The sequence below is a fragment of the Armigeres subalbatus genome, chromosome 3 (genome assembly GCF_024139115.2).
Source record: "Armigeres subalbatus isolate Guangzhou_Male chromosome 3, GZ_Asu_2, whole genome shotgun sequence".
Lineage (NCBI taxonomy): Eukaryota > Metazoa > Arthropoda > Insecta > Diptera > Culicidae > Armigeres > Armigeres subalbatus.
Window position 1 is genome coordinate 185,512,443 of NC_085141.1, and position 20,041 is coordinate 185,532,483.

At 40.5% G+C, this 20,041-nt stretch overlaps 1 protein-coding gene across 3 annotated transcripts in view; it reads right to left on the reverse strand.

The window, feature by feature from the left end:
• The window catches only part of LOC134226187 (neuroligin-4, Y-linked), a 94,130-nt gene extending 76,642 nt beyond the window's left edge, over positions 1-17,488 (reverse strand). For all 3 annotated transcript variants that reach the window (XM_062706790.1, XM_062706789.1, XM_062706788.1), the window contains exon 1: positions 16,734-17,488. The gene's annotated coding sequence lies outside the window, so the exon portion shown is untranslated. The remainder of the gene's footprint in view (positions 1-16,733) is intronic.
• Positions 17,489-20,041: the final 2,553 nt, after the last annotated feature.

Sequence of the window (20,041 nt, forward strand, 5' to 3'; positions counted from 1 at the left end):
GGTCGAAATCGAAGGTGTGATCAACGCAGCGAGCCTGACTTGCAAGGATGTGCTTGCGGGAAAAGGCCGCTTAAAGAACGCAATGGAGTCTACCGTGGATATTCTGGATTGCAAGGAATTGCACTCAGCAACCATGGTAGATGGCAAAAAGGTATATTCTAAGTCAGGCTCGCTTCGGGTGACGTTTGCCGGTTCGATTCTCCCAAAATATGTCGATTTAGAGAATATGTTGTTTCCGGTGCGTCTTTTTGTACCAAGGGTATTTAACTGTACCAATTGCAAACAACTTGGTCACACTGCCGAGTTTCGTGACAACAAACCTCGTTGTGGTAAATGTTTCGAAAGACATCGGGAGGAATCCTGCCAGCAACAAGCCACAAAATGTGCTTATTGCGGTATGGCTCCTGCCCATGGTTTGCAAGATTGCCCGGTGTACAGAAAGCGCACCCAAAAACGAACAGTGGGTAATGTCTGTGACATAACCGCTAAGTGGACGTAGGACTTGACTTGACAATGCCTTTAAGATACATAATATGTCCAAATTTCTCACATCAACTATTTTGGATACATAATCGGCGTTGCATACCATTCCTTGGCAAAATCTTCTCATCAAACCGACACAGAAATCAAATCTACCTCGAACAAGAATCATCAAAAAAAATTCAGGAAGTATCTGTCCGGTCACGAAATATTAGCCTCGACAGTGGCAACCTTCCCAATGAAGGACTGCCTGAAATAAACCACAAGTTGGCTCAGCAGGGGATGTAGACTGTATCTCAGCCCTTCCACTGAAGAGCCTTCTAATCCGTGCGATAACGACTGAAGGAGAACATTATTTTTAACTCTTAGAGCCTTGAAAAAGGCTGTTTGCTCCGGCTAAGTGCAAAAAGTAAGAAAACGATCTTTTCAAATAACCGCGAATTTCTAGTGATGGTATAAAAAAGACTGAATGCTCTGCGAGCGAAGGCACTTTTCTTTTATACCTTATTTTGAATCTTATCTTCTTCTCAATTGGTGGGCCAATCAGCTAGTGTCTTGTATCCCGCTTCTTTGTCAGCCAAAGCGTCATCATCATCAACGCGTTCGAGAAGGGCTTCTTCTTTTTTACGCTTGTTGCTCGCTGCTGGCGTCTATTTCCTAACGGGACTTTTCGCTAGATACAGGCCAATAAGCCGGACAAGCGAGCTTAGAATTGCAGTTCAGGTGGGAAGTAGGGACACGGCAGGTATTTTCGTCTGTTCGTCATAGTCTCGAAAACCAATAAAAGAGACGCTTTTTTGTAAAACTCATACGTACCAAATCGTAGGCTCAGGAGAAACGTTCTGCTATAGTGGAGTTCTAGCAAATGTACGTTGCTTTCGTTGGTTTTAGCCCCTACGACGATGGACGGAAATACCTGCCGTGTCCCTACGTGTTCTTTCTGAGACAACATTGTTAGTAGTAGAAGGAAGGAAACACTGGACATGGGATTTCGGGTGATAAGATTTAGAATTGTTTACATGGGACGATCATTCAGTCTCGTTCGCTTTGTGTGCGGTCAGTATCAAACAATGTTTATCTACATATATTTTTTATCAATGCCAAAAAATCCAACATTTGATGAAAAATCGATTGATAGTTTATTAATGTTTGAGCTGTTATCGGTGTTTTTTATCCAAATCAGATTATGTGAGAGATCTTATGAATCTTTAAAGGCATGGTCAAGCGAAGTTCTTCGTCCACTTCGCGGTTAAATCAGAAAAATTATCCACTGTTAGTTTTGACGCTATTTATGAAAATCACGCATAAAATTTTATCTCTAGAATATTGGATTTGGCACCCAAGTACAATTTCTATCCCGAAGGGTATTGAAAGCATTGATATTGATCTCTATTATTGGCTCTCTGAAGAACCGTTTGTTTTTTGGACATACATGCTGCATCATGTGGCTTTTTTTCAGCCTGTCTCCGCTCAGCACCGATGCCGGCCGGTCTCGGCTCGACTCTGCTGCTGCTGCCGGTATCTGCTCAGCATTGCTGCTTTGTCGGGTCTGTAGGGTGGACTGATGATGTACTGGCTAGGTTTCGGCTGATGATGATAGCTTCGATGGTGTCGAGCCGAAAAAGCGGTCGGTGCAGACTTCATTCCCTGCTAAAAGATGTGAGTGCTGTTCAATCGATGATGCGGTTGCTTCGCTTGTCCCGGTCGGAATGAAAGGAAAAAATCGCGTTGCGCTATTTTATGGCTTCTCGGCAGACCCAGCGGCTGCTCATTCGCTGGTGTATGCACCAATCAGAACGTGGTAATGGAATGATGCAAGAATTATGCGGTACCCATATTTATAGGTTCCCTTGATCTCAATGTTTTTCATTGAAAACAGTTTCTTGCCTATTGAAACAAGTCTTTCGGGTCTTATCAAGCATGGACATGGAAGGCATACTTGAAATCTGTCGATTTAGGGGCTTACCGCAGAAATTCGTCCACTGAGACGAACGCTATTAACGTTTAAAATCTTTCAACATAGCGTAACGCGGTCGATTTGAATATTTTGAAATGACACCCGGTATAGTAAAGAGAGACGTAAGTCCTACGTCAAAAGTGAAGCGCTCGTTGGTACAGCGCTCCAAGCAGACTTATGCGGAAATGGTTAAAGCGCAAGACACATCCGCCGATACCACTGCAAAGGCTGCTATTTCAGCTACCGTTCAAGTAAGTGATTATTATGATTCCATATGCATTGACGAATTGGACTCTGACACAGCTGATATGGATGATTCTACGGAGGTACACGTGCCCGAAAAGAGGAAGCAACCGTCTTCCCCGGGATCGCGCCGTAAGAAATCAAAAGTCATCCATAAAAGCTTGCCCAAATCTGAAGGCAATGGGGGATTATTTAAAATCCCGAAGCAACCTGTCTTCACTGCTCCTTTGGATCCATCTTGCAGCAAGACATTCCCGCCATTGCCCAAAACCGATGTTTCCAAGAAACATCCGGCTAGGAGAATCAATGAAAGAAAAACTTCAATTCGTTCTTCCCAAAAAAGTACTCCGTCCAAGCGAGGACCGCTTTTTGAATTTTGTCAATATTCCGAATTCATTGAGGCCAATCATTGACCTCTTTATACCAACAGTGGAAAGTTATCTGAAGCAATTGACTGTTTCATGGCCCCTTCTTGCAGGAATTGTATCTTTCGATGGATAATACGGCTATTACACAAGATACAATCACTGTGCTGCAGTGGAACTGTCATAGTCTTAAAAATAAATTAGACGTGTTCAAGTTTTTGATTCGCAATTCCGATTGCGACATATTTGCACTCTGTGAAACATGGCTTTCTTCTGAAGATGAAATCAACTTCCACGATTTTAATATTATTCGCCAAGATCGGGATGATCATTATGGTGGCGTTCTTTTGGGGATCAAAAAATGCTACTCCTTCTACAGAATTCCCATTCCGACTGTTCCCGGCTTAGAAGTCGTCGCATGCCAAGTAAATGTGAAGAATAAAGATCTTTGCATAGTTTCAGTGTACATTCCTCCAAATGCCTCTCTTAATCGTCGACATCTTTGGAGCGCAGTCTCCCTCCTATCATCTCCAGTATTGATATTGGGTGATATGAACGCACATGGTATTGGATGGGGCGAAACGTATGACGATTATAGAGCGCCTATTTTCTATGATTTGTGTGACGATTTCAATTTGAATATTTTGAACACTGGTGAAGTAACTCGAATAGGACCAAATGGTCAACAAAGCCGTATTGATCTGTCTTTATGTTCAAATTCACTATCGTTAGATTGCACGTGGAAGGTTATCCAAGATCCCCACGGTAGTGACCATATGCCGATAGTTACCACAATTAAAAGTAGCTATCAACAATCTGAGCCAGTTAATGTTCCTTTCGACCTCACGAAGAACATTGACTGGCAAAAATTTGCATCGGCGGTAAATATTGGTATTGAATCAACTGATGTTCTTCCACCGCTGGATGAATATCAATTCCTTACCGAATTAATTAAAAAGCGCACTAGAAGCTCAGAAACGACGCGTTCCAAGTACATCCGTCATAAGAAGACCAGCCACTCCTGGATGGGATGATGAATGTACTAAGTTGTATTCTGAGAAATCTGATGCCTTCAAGGTTTTCCGTAAATACGGAAGGTCTGAGCTTTTCGAAGAGTATTTGAGGCTTGAAAGAAAGCTCAAAAATCTTCTCAAGGCAAAAAACGTAGCTACTGGCGACGTTTTGTCGAGGGACTATCACGAGAAACCTCAATGACAACACTTTGGAAAACGGCCCGCAACATGCGGAACCGCACTTCCACCAACGAGAGTGAAGAATACTCCAATCGATGGATATTCAACTTCGCAAAAAAGGTCTGTCCAGATTCCGTACCAGCAGAACCGCTATTTCGAGAATCAGTCAATGATCCCGGTTCTTTGGGTGGACCATTCTCAATGCTGGAACTTTCTATGTCTCTTCTTTCATCGAATAACTCTGCTCCGGGATGCGATAACATCAAATTCAATCTTCTGAAAAACCTCCCAGATATCGCAAAAAGACGATTACTTGATCTGTACAACTGTTTCATGGAGTACAACATTGTGCCACCTGAATGGCGACAGGTCAAAGTAATAGCTATTCAAAAGCCTGGAAAGCCAGCGTCTAATCACAATTCATACCGACCGATTGCCATGCTATCATGCATGAGAAAATTATTGGAGAAAATGATCCTTTCAAGAATCGACCATTGGGTCGAGCAAAATGCATTACTGTCAAATACTCAGTTTGGATTTCGTAAAGGTAAAGGAACAAACGATTGTCTAGCGTTGCTTTCTTCAGATATACAACTGGCTTTTGCGCACAAGGAGCAATTGGCTTCAGTATTCTTGGATATTAAGGGCGCTTTTGATTCAGTTTCCATTGAAGTACTGTCAGACAATCTGCACAGTAATGGGCTACCCGTATTTTTAAATAATTTCTTGTACAATTTGTTGTCAGAAAAACAAATGAACTTCACACTCGGCACTCTGACAACTTCCAGAACTAGTTACATGGGCCTTCCCCAAGGTTCATGTTTAAGTCCCTTGCTTTATAATTTCTATGTCAAAGATATTGACAATTGTTTGGAAGGACAATGCACGCTCAGACAACTTGCAGATGATGCCGTGGTCTCTCTAAGAGGTCCATGTGCAGCTGTCTTGCAAGGACCATTGCAAAGTACCCTGGATAATCTGACTGTTTGGGCCAGACATCTAGGGATCGAGTTTTCACCGCAAAAAAACTCAGTTGGTTGTGTTTACTAAGAAGCGGTATCCTGCTCAACTGAAACTCAAGCTGTTGAATGATGACATCAACCAATCTTTATCTTCTAAATACCTTGGGGTCGTGTTTGATTCCAAATGTACCTGGAAACTTTACATTGAGTATTTGATACAAAAATGCCGGAAAAGGATCAATTTTCTACGTTCTATCTCCGGAACATGGTGGGGTGCTCACCCGGAAGACCTCATCAAACTATATAGAACGACTATTCTCTCTGTTTTAGAGTACGGCTCCTTCTGCTTCCTCTCAGCAGCTGATTGCCACCTGATCAAATTGGAACGAATTCAGTATCGTTGTTTGCGTATTGCCCTTGGCTGCATGCATTCAACGCATAACATGAGCCTGGATGTGCTTGCTGGAGTCACTCCTTTAAAGCACCGTTACTGGGAGCTCTCACTTAGAATACTCATCAAATGTGGGACAAGTAACACACTTGTCCTACATAACTTCGATAATATGCTTGAACTAACTTGTCGTTCAAGATTCCTGAGAGTTTATCTCAACTACATATCATCAGATCTTTGTCTTCCGTGTTATAATCCACCTCGAGTTCACTTCACCAACGACAGTTCCTCCATTGTATACGATCTGTCCATGAAACATGCTATTCAAGGAATACCAGATCATCTTCGACAAATATCTATTCCCTCACTTTTTTCTGAAAAATATGAGCATGTCAATTGCAACAACAGATATTTCACTGATGGTTCTCGCATCAACGGATCCACTGGCTTCGGCGTTTTCAATGTGACTTCAACCACCTTCAGGAACCGTGTTCGGTTTATGTTGCTGAGCTGGCAGCAATTAACTTCGCTTTGGGGATAATTTCCAATCAGCCCGTAGACCATTATTTCATCTTCTCGGATAGTCTTAGTTCTATCGAGGCACTCCGGTCGATGAAACCCGTTAAGCACGCATCTTACTTTCTTACAAACATAAGAGAGCAGATGCGTGTTTTGGTCGAAAGATCATTCAAGATTACCTTTGTTTGGGTCCCTTCTCACTGCTCAATCTACGGCAATGAGAAGGCAGACTCGCTGGCAAAGGTGGGCGCACAGGAAGGTGAGGTTTATGATAGACAATTCTCGAGCAACGAGTTTTTCCCATTAGTCCGTCAGAGTACTCTTCAAAGTTGGCAAAATAATTGGACACACAACGAACTTGGACGGTGGCTATTTTCTATAGTTCCAAAAGTTTCTGGGCGAGCGTGGTTCAGAGGTGAGGGCTTAAGTCGAGGCTTCATTCGCATGATGTCGAGACTTATGTCTAATCACTATTCACTAAACGCACATCTGTACAGAATAAACCTTGTCGATAGCAACTTATGTAGGTGCGGAGCCGGTTATGATGACATCGATCACGTAGTTTGGTCCTGCTCGGAAAATGACGCCTCCAGAGAGCAATTATTGGATACCCTAGTGGCCCGAGGTAAACAACCCTTCAGGGAAGTTCGAGGTGTTTTGGGAGATCGTGATGTGGTCTATATGCAGGCCATTTATAGTTTTCTTTGTGCTTCTGATATCAAAATCTAATAGCTTTTTTTTCTTTCTTCAATGTTTTTTTTTTGTGTTTAGTCTCTGCTTTCTGTTCCGTAGAGCACTATAGCTCTGCCATCCGGAAGATGCTCCCAGTCGAACCATTCCTCGAGCACGACGACACGCCACATCGTCCCTGACGCCAAATACTCGGATGAGAAGCTGAAATTCCCTGATCCCAAATCCTTAGCCCTGTCCATCCTTAAACATTGTAAACTAACCTCGAGTCACCACGAGTACGCTGGCTTCTACCCCTCTCTTACTAACTGAAAAATTAAATGATATTGATTGTACATATATCGCAAAGAACCATGGCTCCGTAAAGTGTTATACACGCCTGAGCCTACCAAATAAACGAACTTGGAAAAAAAAAAAAATGTACCAAATGCTAACAGTTGTGTCATTCCACTCCTTGAGTAAAGCTGGGTGACACCGTCTTGAAATGTCGGGTAGGCTAATGACACAGATATCTTCCGTCACGCTAAACCGTAGCAGGCCTTTGGGCAAGTCGTCCCAACCCAGCTGTCTTACTCACCCAACCAGACGGGAGTAGGACCAGTTGATCCGGCTCTGAACACCAAGGTATCAACGCGCGCATGGCCTTACAGCAAAGATAACCATGAGATCAAGTAGGCTGGGTTCCAGCTGGCTGCGATGGCAGCCCTCCGGAATTCCCACCTCTGGAAGAATTATGACAGATGTTTGAATCAAGGCTGCCCGGCACCGAGGAATTGCACAGGTGGCGCTCATCAAGTGGGAACCAATTAATGAGAGAATAATTAATGCCAGATTTAGAACACGGGTAAGGAACCTCACGATAATCTAATGTTATGCGCCGACCGATGTTGCCGAGTTACAGGATAAGGAGAATGTCTACAGTTAACTGAATGCTGTCGTGCATAAGGTTTCGAAAGGTGCCATCAAGATCTACATGGGCGAATTCAATGGGAAAATCGGCTCCGAAAACACAGACTATAGGTGTATCATGGGACGTTATGGTCTTGGAAAAATTAGTGAAAACGGTGAGCTATTGGCATAATTCTGTGACAATAACGACATGGTGACTGGAAGATCGCTCATTCCCCATCGACCAGTGCACAAAGTCACGTGGGCCTTTGGTGATGGACAAACTTAAAATCAAATGTGCCTTTTTTTTAGTCTGTCTGTTTTTTTAGTCTGTACTGTAAATAAATAAATCAAAATACAATCAAATCTACCACATCTGCATCAGCCGAAAATGGAGACCAAGGCTTCTTGATGTCCGGAATAACCGCAGCGCTGATATTGCGTCTGACCATCACCTTCTAATTGGCCAGATCCGATTACGCGTTTCTCGGTTTCAGCGGCAGAAAAAGAGACTCGGACGGCGATTCAACGCACGCCGACTAGAAGATCCAAGTTTTTCTTTTTTGAGCTCAGCAAAATAGGGCACCGCTCAGTAAATTTAAAAACTGAATCTTGGCAGAAAATTTCGTTTATTAATGACTTTCAGCAAAATATTTACCATATTTCACCAACCGAAACGTAACTTTTACTGATATTTCTACAAAAATCATGTTTGCTGAAACTCGGCAATGCCCACCTCGGGATAATAAACAAAAAATGCTAAGATTTCGGCGAAAAAAAGTGTGTTCATTGAAGAACTTGGAACTCGAACAGCGAATGTTCCGGAAGGTGGCAGCGTAGAAGAGCAGTGGGCAGCCATCAAGAATGCCTTTATCGAAACAAGCGAGAACAACCTGGGTGAGCTGCGCACCCAGCGGAAGGAGTGGATTACGGATGCAACCTGGCGGAAAATCGAGGAGAGTAGAGAAGCAAAGGACCAGAGAACCAGAGCAGCCAAGTGCACTGGCGGAGCCAGCTATTGTTATTTGGTGGGGCACCACTTGGCGCAAGAACAATGGCCTATGAAAACAGAGTATGGTATCAATAACAAATTGAGGTATTATTGAGTTAATTTATCCTGCTCGGGATACTCTGTTATAAACTAGCCTTCCATAAGAGGTAAAATACCAAAAGAGCAGTACCATAAAATAAAATGCCAAATACTTCACGCATGCTGGGATGCAGCAAAGCTGAAATAATAAAAATGACAGTTGTGCGTTACTTCCGTATTGAATGGAGGTACCGTATTAACATGGAAACGCGAGTGAAATTAATTTTGGATTCCGGTAGGCTTGTCCTTAATTTTTGACATTATTTTTTGGTTTTATACCTCTTATGGCAGGCTAATTCATACCAACTTCTGTTATCAAGGTCGTCGCTCTTGCTCGAGTTATATCTAAGCAAACGTCAAAATATTGAGTAAGAACGCATTTTTTTGCAATCAGCACCAACATATCTAGAACATTTGAAAAGCGCTTAAGGTCACTCCTGACAGAATCCAAGTTTCCAAGTGCTCGCGTTTTCGTGGGCACACCACTCGATACGGAGGCGGCGGACAACTGTCATTTTTGTTGATTCAACTTTGCTGAAAAAATAAAAATGACAGTTGTGCGTTGCCTCCGTATGGAGTGGTGTGCCCCTGAAAACGTGAGCACTTTGAAACTTGGATTCTGTCAGGAGCGACCTTAACCCGAGCAGGAGAAATTAACTCAATAATACCTCATTCCGTTATTGATACCATACTCTGTTATGAACTAGCCTTGCATAAGTGGTAAAATACCAAAAAATAATATGCACAATACTGCAGGCATAACCTGCCGTAATCTGACAAAGTGACGTATACGCCATTTTTCAATATTAGTATTAACGGACTCTACTCGTCGTCCTCTTTAACAGAAAAATAGAAAACCTATGTGTTGTAATTTGGCACATACGTCACTTTTTCAGATTACGGCAGTAACGTACGCTGCCACCTTATTACAATACCAAACGCATCACAAATTTTTTTTTTATCGAACCGGTTTACAAACGGCTGAGATCTTAATGTGACATTATGCTGTGGCACACATTGTCGGCGGATGCCATCTTTATTTTTTTTCACTGACACTCACGACCGTTCGCCACAACTTTCTTCTATAAACTGACTCATGTCGGTACCACGCCAAGCGGCGCGACACAATTTCATGCTTATAATGAACAGTGTTGGCAGTAATAATAACTTTATTCAATATCGAATCAATTAACCGCTGTTCATTACATCTGTACAGTGTATTAGTATTAAATATGTATTGCCTAAACAAATAATTCTAAAATTACACATATAGAAAAATCCACTGAAATTTACGCTAAAAATCATGCACATAAATGGAACGCCATTATTAGCGTAATTCCAAACGGGATATAGCCTAAATGTATACAACATTTGCCGTGAATCGTCAATATCGCATACAAGTTGTAAGCAATCTTGTTAGCAAGAGGACCATTTCAGCGCAGAATAGCGTAAATTTCCGCATTCCAAGTTTTACGCGCTGATTATTTTTCATTATTTCTTTCTGTGTATACGTTACGTTGTCTTAATGATATCTACAATATAGACATCCTTTACATGTGGTTAGTGTGGTAGTGTGGTAGATACGAAATAGAAGCATGAATTATTTGAATGAGATTTGAATTGCTAAATCGAAGCAATCGGCGTTTGAATAGTAGGCGCCCATTAGCACACACAGATAGAAAAATCAACTGTAAATTACGCTAAAAATAATGCACATAAATGGAACGCCATTATCAGCGTAATTCCATGCGGGATATAGCCTAAATGTATACAATATTTGACGTGAATCATCAATATTGCATGCAAGTTGTAAGCAAACTTGTTAAGAAGGGCACCATTTCTGAGTAGAAAAGCGTAAATTTCTGCACCTCAAGTTTTATGCGCTGTTTATTTTTCATTATTTCTTTCTGTGCACGAACATGGGCACGATTGGCAGAACGAAATAGGTACATCGCCTATGTATCACTAGAGCTACTCGTTCTGTCAGAACATACTTGTGAGTACACAGCCCATGATAATTCAGATATTCGACGGATGTCCTAAGGATATTCGCTCGGCCCGACAGGTTGGACAGAGCATGCGAGTTCTCGTGCAGAAGTCGAACCACGCCTGTTTGCAATAAAGTCCAGCTTGGTTTCAAAATTACCACAGTTAGTTTTCCGAGCAGTAGATTCGGTACGTCGAAATTTTTATTTAAAAAAATCATCAAGGAACAAATTTGGGAGTTGCTTGTTAACAAGACGAACAATGTATAGGAGAACTGTTCCGTTTTCGTTTTCCATCTCACTGAACATATATTCATCTCATAGCAAAATAAAAAAACGAGCAATGGGTAATGTTTTCAACATAACCGCGAGTAGACGTAGGACTTGTATAAACGTAACGTATTTACATTTAACTTCTAACTTTTGGATCTATGGAGTTTGATTATAGGTATTGATATTGGAAACGACAACTTCCATGCTGTGTAGAATTATTAGCAATTTGTTTATTCAAAACTTCTAGAAATAAAACTAATAATTAAATACATAATTAGAACTGCTTTGTTTCTAACTATTAAGCCCTTATTTACTCAAGCAAATGTAGGGCATTTATAGATTTCTTATTGATGATACATAGTATTTGAAGTTTAAAAATTCTATTTATAAGTTTTTATACTTGGACAAAATGTGCTTTTTAGGGAGCTGTTCCGTTTCCCAAACAATGAAATACAACACCAATTTCGTTGCATCTTTTGCTAACATTCGTGCTTACTGCTAATAAAAATCACAACAGTAAGAAACAAGTCAAGGAGCAATAACCCTAGGAGGTACTACTAATACGTCAACAAAAAATATTTAATGTTTTGATTCCAAACTCCGAGTCAAGTTTAATAATACAATTTGTCAGAAAACAATAAAACAAAGAATAAGATAAAGTTTATTTAAATATTCTTCTGGAAATTATGTTTTGCGGACTTTTTTAAAACATTTACACGTAATACAGCGCAATTTTCTAATCTAAAATATATTAACACTATTGCTGATTGTGCATCTTTAATTGCTAATGCCTTCTGCAAATAAATGAAAGTAATTATTGTAATCCATTTTTTAATTTCATCAGTGTAGTTGATTTGTTCTGCAGGGGAATCAGAACCATGTTTTAATGTAAGTGTCGTTTAGTATCAAGCACATCTTAACATATGGTCAGTCATATGACATGACTCGTACCCATCCCGGGAACATGTGGATTATGAAACCAATAACCTGGATGAGCAGACCAAATCTCTCTAATTTTATTTTTCTTCATCCACCACCGCTGCCCTCGCTGCCTCAGCCATCATCGGCCTCTATCTGTGAACTCTGAGCGATGCGATGGGCGATTGCAGCCATAGCAACTGACACCACTGCATCCGACCATCATCAAGCACAGAATGACAAAAAAATGCGCCCATATTCGCAGACCCACCGGCAGTTCTATCACTGGTGACTGCATGCTGTCGCTGTGTAGGTAAGCACAGCGAACGAACGAAACGAAAAATGCGCGAGCAAAAAGCACGTCAGTACGCGCTGCTGTCACAAATTGTAATGACTCGCACACGGCAGGCACTGCTTCTTTTATACACAAAGAAAATCTTCCGGTAGACTCGAAGGCCCGTGACATACCGCATTCTGATGTCCGTGTTAGGAATGCACGGGATTGGTTACATATGAAATTTTGACTGGCTTTAACAAGAATTGGAATTTTCAATGAGTTTCAATGAATAAGCCGAAATGGTGGAGAGTGTCCGAGCCAATAGATACATAAATCTTAAAAAATCCATCGAAATATAAAGGCGCTAGTTACGTTCAAAATCTTCCCTTCCAGCGTAACGCTCTCGATTTCCAAAAATCTAAATGACACCCGGTATAGTAAAGAAAGACGTAAGTCCTACGTCAAAATCCAACACTAGATAAATAAGATCGATTGATAGCTTTCCGTTTTGAGACATTTTCTAAATTCATTTTTCCTCGAATGCTCGGTGCACAATTCACTTTGCATAATAATAATTTCTCGCTGAACGGCCAATTACTCTTTAGAATGCCATGGATGGTCGACCGATTCCTTCTCGGTCTCAAGTCAAACTGAGACTGGTGGGTTAATTAACTTTGAGCCCTGAAAAGAGCTGTTTGGTTTGACTGGTTTCGGAGAAAGAAAACTGCTTTGTTTTTTTCTTTCGACGGAGCTATTACGCGTCATACAACGGCTAGATACTGAATGAAATGGGATACATTGTGCAAATTTCTTATTGTCAGATTTTCTGGATATGATACACTGCGCGGCGTTTGTAATGTTCCAAAATGGGTACTTGCACAAAACTTCACGCGGCGAATGACTGTCGAAAGGTACGGCCGCGCCAAACGATACACCGCAATGCTATTCACCCATAAGAATCAAGTAAACGGGGTGCAAAAAGCGCGGCGGTACCTTTCATGAAGGGTTTGCCGCGTGCAATTTTGAGAAAATCAGGCAATATATAGTCTGTAAGCATACAAAGGCAATAGAGCTTGCTGACGTTTAGTGATCTTTCTCTTTCAAGCGCTTAGGCGGGATAGGATTTGTTTTCATCGGGAAACGTTTCCCGATGAAAACAAATCCTATCCTGTCTATGCGCTTGAAAGAGAAAGATGATTAAACGTCAGCAATCCTTATGTAAAAATATTACTTCAAGCTTTATGGGGCGCGGCTTCGGTGAGCAGATTCTCGCTGTAGATGCAGTGATGCAATGATCATTGATGATGATGACGGTGACTGTACCGGTGGAGAGATCTTGCTTTGCGTGACTTTAGCAGGTAGCAGTGCATGTTTTGTTCATTTGAAGGTGAGATATTGGAGGAATGAAATTTTGTGGAATGGAACAGCATCACATCAATGAAGATAATGGAAGGAATATTTTGATTTTCGTTCGCTTGATGTGCGAACATTACGCAATACACATATGTTTTGAATGAGCACAAGTTTTTTAATTTTTTCATTCTTATCATTGAATAAGTCAAGTTTTCATTTGTTTCGAGAATCGAAAACCCGAAATATCTCATACGGAGAAAATATCAAGCTTGTTTTCTTAGAATGATTTCATTATTACATACAACACAGATAGAAAACCACACCACAGGAAAGTTGCACTTTGCGTGGCCATTTGCGCCGTTTAATATTTAAATGTTTCAGCGGAACATTGCAGAACGGAAATTAAATTGAATTAACTCTTCAATCCAAACATTTTTTCTTCGTCCTAAGAAGGACGGTTCTGAATTTCATTTCCATGAAGCTGCTACTTTCTCAATTCTTTTTCTTCCACATTGAAGGTAAAAATGTGGTTGTGCTATTAATCGCTCAGCCGTAACGAAGATGCCGGCGGCGGTAGCGCTACCTTGCCTATGAAAAGATTGTGTATATATGCCAGACTGGAACAAATGTGGCTGTTGTACTGCTGTTGCTCCTGTTGGGATTTTCATTGCTCAACCGCAGCTATTATTCCGACTGGTTTGCGGGTGCCCAACAAATAAGAAAAAATATGATGATGATAATATCCCGTTGGAAGTTCTGAACAGAATGAGAAGGAAAAATTGCGTCACCTTATTTTATGGCATTTTGGTGCGCAGTTGCAGCTTATCCGCTAGCGTCTGCACCCATCAGAATCAAGCGAACAAATGACGCGAGGAACAAGCGGCACCCATATTTATAGGTTTCAGTGCAGTCAATGTTTTGCTTCGAAAACAGTTTTAGGCCTATTGAAACAAGTTTTTCGGGTCATATCAAGTATGAATATGAAAGGCATACTTAAGATCTGTCGATTAAGGGGTTTTCCGAAGAGATCCGTTCACTGGGACAAACGCTATTATCATTCAAAATCTTTCAACACAGCGTAACGCGGTCGATTTAGAAATATTGAAATGACACCCGGTATAGTGAAGAGAGACGTAAGTCCTACGTCAAAAATACGGCACCATTTCCGTTGCTTCTTTTTGCTAACACGCGAGCTTTACTGCAGAAAAAATCACAAAAAAAAGAAACAAATCAAATTCATTTTCATTGCTTTGTTTTTTCGTGGGATTAATATCAGAGCTATGAGATGAAGTCCAGGAGAAGTAACCCTATATAACCGAGTTTTTGTTTTCAAGCTACTCACATGACGGATTCCACGCAGAATGACACATCGACCAAACCTGATGATCGTTGAATCTATCACATATTTTCGGTGAAGGAGACTGGCCAGTTTCCACTAGTTAAAAAAATCAACCTTCTAGTAATTTAGTAAAAGGTCGTATGCATTTTCGAGCAAGGCAACCTACAGCAGTAGGCCGTTGAGATACGTTCGGACTGTTCGTTCAGCTTACTCTGCATATCAGAACATCGTTGTGTTAGTAGAGCAATATCATCACCTGTCATAAGACGAGTTTATACCATCCCATTGAATTCCACCACTTAATTGTATCTTGACAGATACGTATTTCGACCTCAACAGTAAGGCCGTCTTCAGTGTCTTGTACTTGACTCGACTCAAGTCGCTTGTTTCGATACCTCTTATGCATGGCTAATTCATACCAATTTCTGTAATTAAGGTCGTCGCTCCTGCTCGGGAACAGTTGAAATGTAATAGTTTCTTGTATTAAGCTATGTGTATAAACTAGAAATACTAGAATAAGAGATCGGCGAAGACGCCATCTTGTTTCCAATCGAACCGTCAAAAGCGGTTCCATTTCGACTTGTTTACATTTTGCATCCAAAAGAAGCAAGCAAAAGGCTCAAGTGCTGCCAGTATGATTTTCGCGATTTCATGCATTTTCATACGTTGCCATTTCGACTGATTTTCACTCCGCCGTTATCTGGTTATAGGATTGCTAGTATAGACTAAAAACTGGATTGATTAGATTTAGGCTGTTACGCCCTTTTTCAATACATATTGGCATAGATATCATTTTTCCAGCAGAAATATCGCAGTTATAGGTTTATTCAATCCAAGGTCCACAAATATGCATAGAGATTGGAATATGCACCGGGATTGTATTCATACGCACAACCTTCTAGAAGTTTAATATACATTTATTTCACTTAGATTAAGAGGTTGTAAAACTGATTCCAAACCAAACTATTAGCTCCTGGCCGAGCTGAAAGATTATGTTGCAACACAATGTTTGGGAATTTGAAAACTAATTTCTGAAGAGTTCGTCACTGATTTTATAAACAGACATTTTAAAAGTGAATTTCTGCATTTTCTGGAGAAAAAAATCTTTGTGCCCGATAAAATAAGTGCTTCCAATTAGCTTGCTTTCTGCGAAATCGATAACAAAAGTTTATCTTACAGCCGTATAACATAATACATACTTCGGATTTGAAATGCGGTGCGAATTGCGGTAATGTTTGTCTCTAGCCGACGCTTCAGTTTTTACAACAATGCATGCTTTTGACATTAAATACAAACAGTAAATCACCGTCGGATGTTGATTCGTGTTGTTAACAATCTTAAGAGAATGATCAAAATTCTTTCCGCATCCGCATACCGCAATGCCATTCAAACCCAAAGATGAAACAATTTCATATGTTACTTAAGTTATCAACATTGTTGAATGTGGAATGAATAAATTAAATGAGCTTCAGAATCAAATTGATCAGAACTGTAAAGAAACTATTTCACCATTATTTTTGAATTGTGCACCATGTTGTACATATTTTTTCCATCTACTCTTCTGATTCATCATTTGAGAATTTCCTTTCGAAAAAACATATTATCTGTATGACCGTTCCCCATTCCTAGAATACCGGCATTACAAACACTCGCAGTAACTGAAATGGCATCAGCCAGAAAACAAGCTTGAAACGAAGCACAATGTGGCATGCTGCCTATATTTAGCCCAAACCAAACGACAAAATAGCCATGCATAGCAATCAAACTGCCCATTACAGCAGATGTGCTCCGTCTGTTGCCAGATACTGACCTGAGGGAATTCCTATAGGGCAGGTGCTGATCCCCGTTTCCACCTCGCTGTTGCGAAATCGAAATTGAAAACGTGATCGCCTCACTTCAATTGCTTTTTGATCCACTTCCTCGAAGCGTCGAAGCGCGCATTTTCCTTGCCGGTTTGATCCATACCAAACATAAAGTTAAATATATTTAGCTGAGCCAAACGGGAAAGACGGAAAGCACTCTCTCTCTATGTGCTGCTGTCCAACGACGATGCCAGTTGCGTTGCAGGCAAACGAGGTTTTGCGTGTTTTTCCCCGGTGGATATTAATAGTCACCGAGAGGAAATTTCTGTTTTCGTTTCAGATTCACCAACGCACTAACTTTAATGCTCATTTACAATCAGGTGAGTGAACTCTTTTCCGCGTAGGGTGACAAACTATCAACTATTACTACTCAAACACACATTTTACACTAATCACACAAATGTCACCCAATTGATCGGAACGAAATGTTTGCTAATTTCCACCGAGTCGATCCAAGCACGCTTGACTCAATATTGGTATTCGTCTTCGAACAACAAACGTCCGTCGAGTTCGAGAAAAACGCGGATCCACTCTCGATTTGGTTAAGTAACACGCGAGCACTACAGCACGATTGCTGTGAAGGTTAGAACTGTGGTTTATTTTCAGTCTCTGCCATCCAACCAAAATTGAACACCGAAAAGTGATGCCCGCTGTCGCTGACTCGACGGATGATCGCGCGTCCGCACTACTTCAAGACTCACCGACGACTGATGCAAATGTTACGAGAACATCTCGCTTCGAATTCTAGGATATATGGACGGAGGCAGATGACGGCGATGTGATCTTCATTCACAGGGATAGCTCGGTTTTAGCTCAGAATGAATTTTGTTTTGACGTTTTTTGATGACACAGATAGTACAACACTAATACGATTGGAGAAACTATTTACCCTGGAGTACAGCGGTTTTTTTGTTGTCTAATGATTTCTAGCGGAAACGCTCAACGGTTTTGAACCAGGAAACAGTAATTCTAAGTCTAAAGTCCAAGTTATTATCATTTTTACTCAGACTTTTGGCCAAAGTAGCCTATGTATAGGGTTAGGGACGTTCCGATACTTAAAAATATCGATATTTGATTCGATACGATAATCGAATCAAAGTATCGATATCATCGATATATTGGAATGAAAATATCGATATATCGGAAAATCATATGATATTTTTTAATAAAAGTCCTCTCACCTCAGTACATGGCTGCTCGCCGCCTACCACGCAATCTGCAGCACTGGATCACTGATTTGATACGCACTTACCTGGATGTGTGAATATAGCATCTTCACAAGTTTAAGTTATCGACTTTCGTCTTATATTTTACTGTGGGAAAAACGATACTGAGGACCGATACTGGTGAAAGATATTTTAGTTACCAGATAAAGATTGTCGCTGTCCGGAACATCTTTTGCTGGCGAGGATAGGGGAGCTAAATGTCAAAGAAGGAAAATCCATACGATTTGACAGCTTGGTACCCAACATGTTCCGGACAGCAGAACAAAGGGATCCGAAGCGACAATCTTTATCTAGTAACTAAAATATCTTTAATACTGATGCATTTTCAAGTGGATGTAAACTAGTCTATTAAATGACCGCTAGACATTACTATGGATTTGCCAACGACTATCTAACATTGATAGTGGGTTTGTGTATTCCCGCGCAGGAGAGATTCACTCAATATAATAATACCTCATTCTGTTATTGATTCCATACTCTGCTCTAAACTAGTCTCGCATAAGAGGTATAATACCAAAAAAAATACCAAAAATTAATATGCCTAATACTTCAGGCATAACATACTCTGTTATTAGGGGAAGGAAGGGCAATATGCCCTAACTAAACAAAGACTGCTTTGATGTCTCAGCTGTAATGATTTTCCTGGGTGTTTTTATCTCATGCAGCAGTTAAGCAATATAGCTAGCTGATGTTTAAATGGCATGGCAATTGTAGAAAATCTCAATCATATTGATAATATTCACATTGGTGATATTGCCGGAAAACTCACGAGGCAAAAAGACTTCTAGCTGGCAGCTCTTTGGAAACAATGCACCACGCGTCGGCGAATCAGCATTCTGGTATTGAAGTCAGCACATCAGCAATCAATACACGTCATTTGAAGTTTAGCATTATCATTAGCATAGCATTAGCATTTGGCAGTTCGCACAAATTCGTAGGTGGTACAAACCAAGACTATTGTACGAGAGTAGCATCACTTTCATCCGTTACCACAGATATTGATTTGGAACTAATCACTAACTCTTAGATGGAAGCAATGTACTCTCCAATAGTCGAGATCTATCCTGGCCGCGTCCTTGCGAATGCTGAGGAATGGGAAGAATGGTTTGTTGGACACCTACTTAAGAAAGATGCAGAGAACTCTACGACCTCTCATAGGTGCCACGGGAGGTTTTGGGATTGTGTGGAAGGTTATAACAGTAGGAATCGTTTTGGTATAGCGTGAAACACAGAAAGAACTAAGATAGAAATACAAAGTAGGAAAGGGACGAGCCTGGAATTGAACCCACGACCTCCTACTTATAAGGCAGAAGCGATAGCCACTAGACCACCGAGCTCGTCGCCTTGTGCACACGTCATTTGAAGTTTGTAAACAAATTACTTTGAAAATTGATCCTTATGTGAATGAACATTCTGTGAGGTGGTCCAATAACTATTTAAATGAAATCAACACGTTCACTACATAGAATACTTCCTAAGCTGAAAGTCAGTTCTTGTTGCGAAGCGATTTGACTTTTGTAAGTATAGTTGAAAAGAAAAAACGAGCAATGGGTAATGTTTTCAACATAACCGCGAGTAGACGTAGGACTTGTATAAACGTAACGTATTTACATTTAACTTCTAACTTTTGGATCTATGGAGTTTGATTATAGGTATTGATATTGGAAACGACAACTTCCATGCTGTGTAGAATTATTAGCAATTTGTTTATTCAAAACTTCTAGAAATAAAACTAATAATTAAATACATAATTAGAACTGCTTTGTTTCTAACTATTAAGCCCTTATTTACTCAAGCAAATGTAGGGCATTTATAGATTTCTTATTGATGATACATAGTATTTGACGTTTAAAAATTCTATTTATAAGTTTTTTATACTTGAACAAAATGTGCTTTTTTAGGGGAGCTGTCCCGTTTCCCAAACAATGAAATACAACACCAATTTCGTTGCATCTTTTTGCTAACATTCGTGCTTACTGCTAATAAAAATCACAACAGTAAGAAACAAGTCAAGGAGCAATAACCCTAGG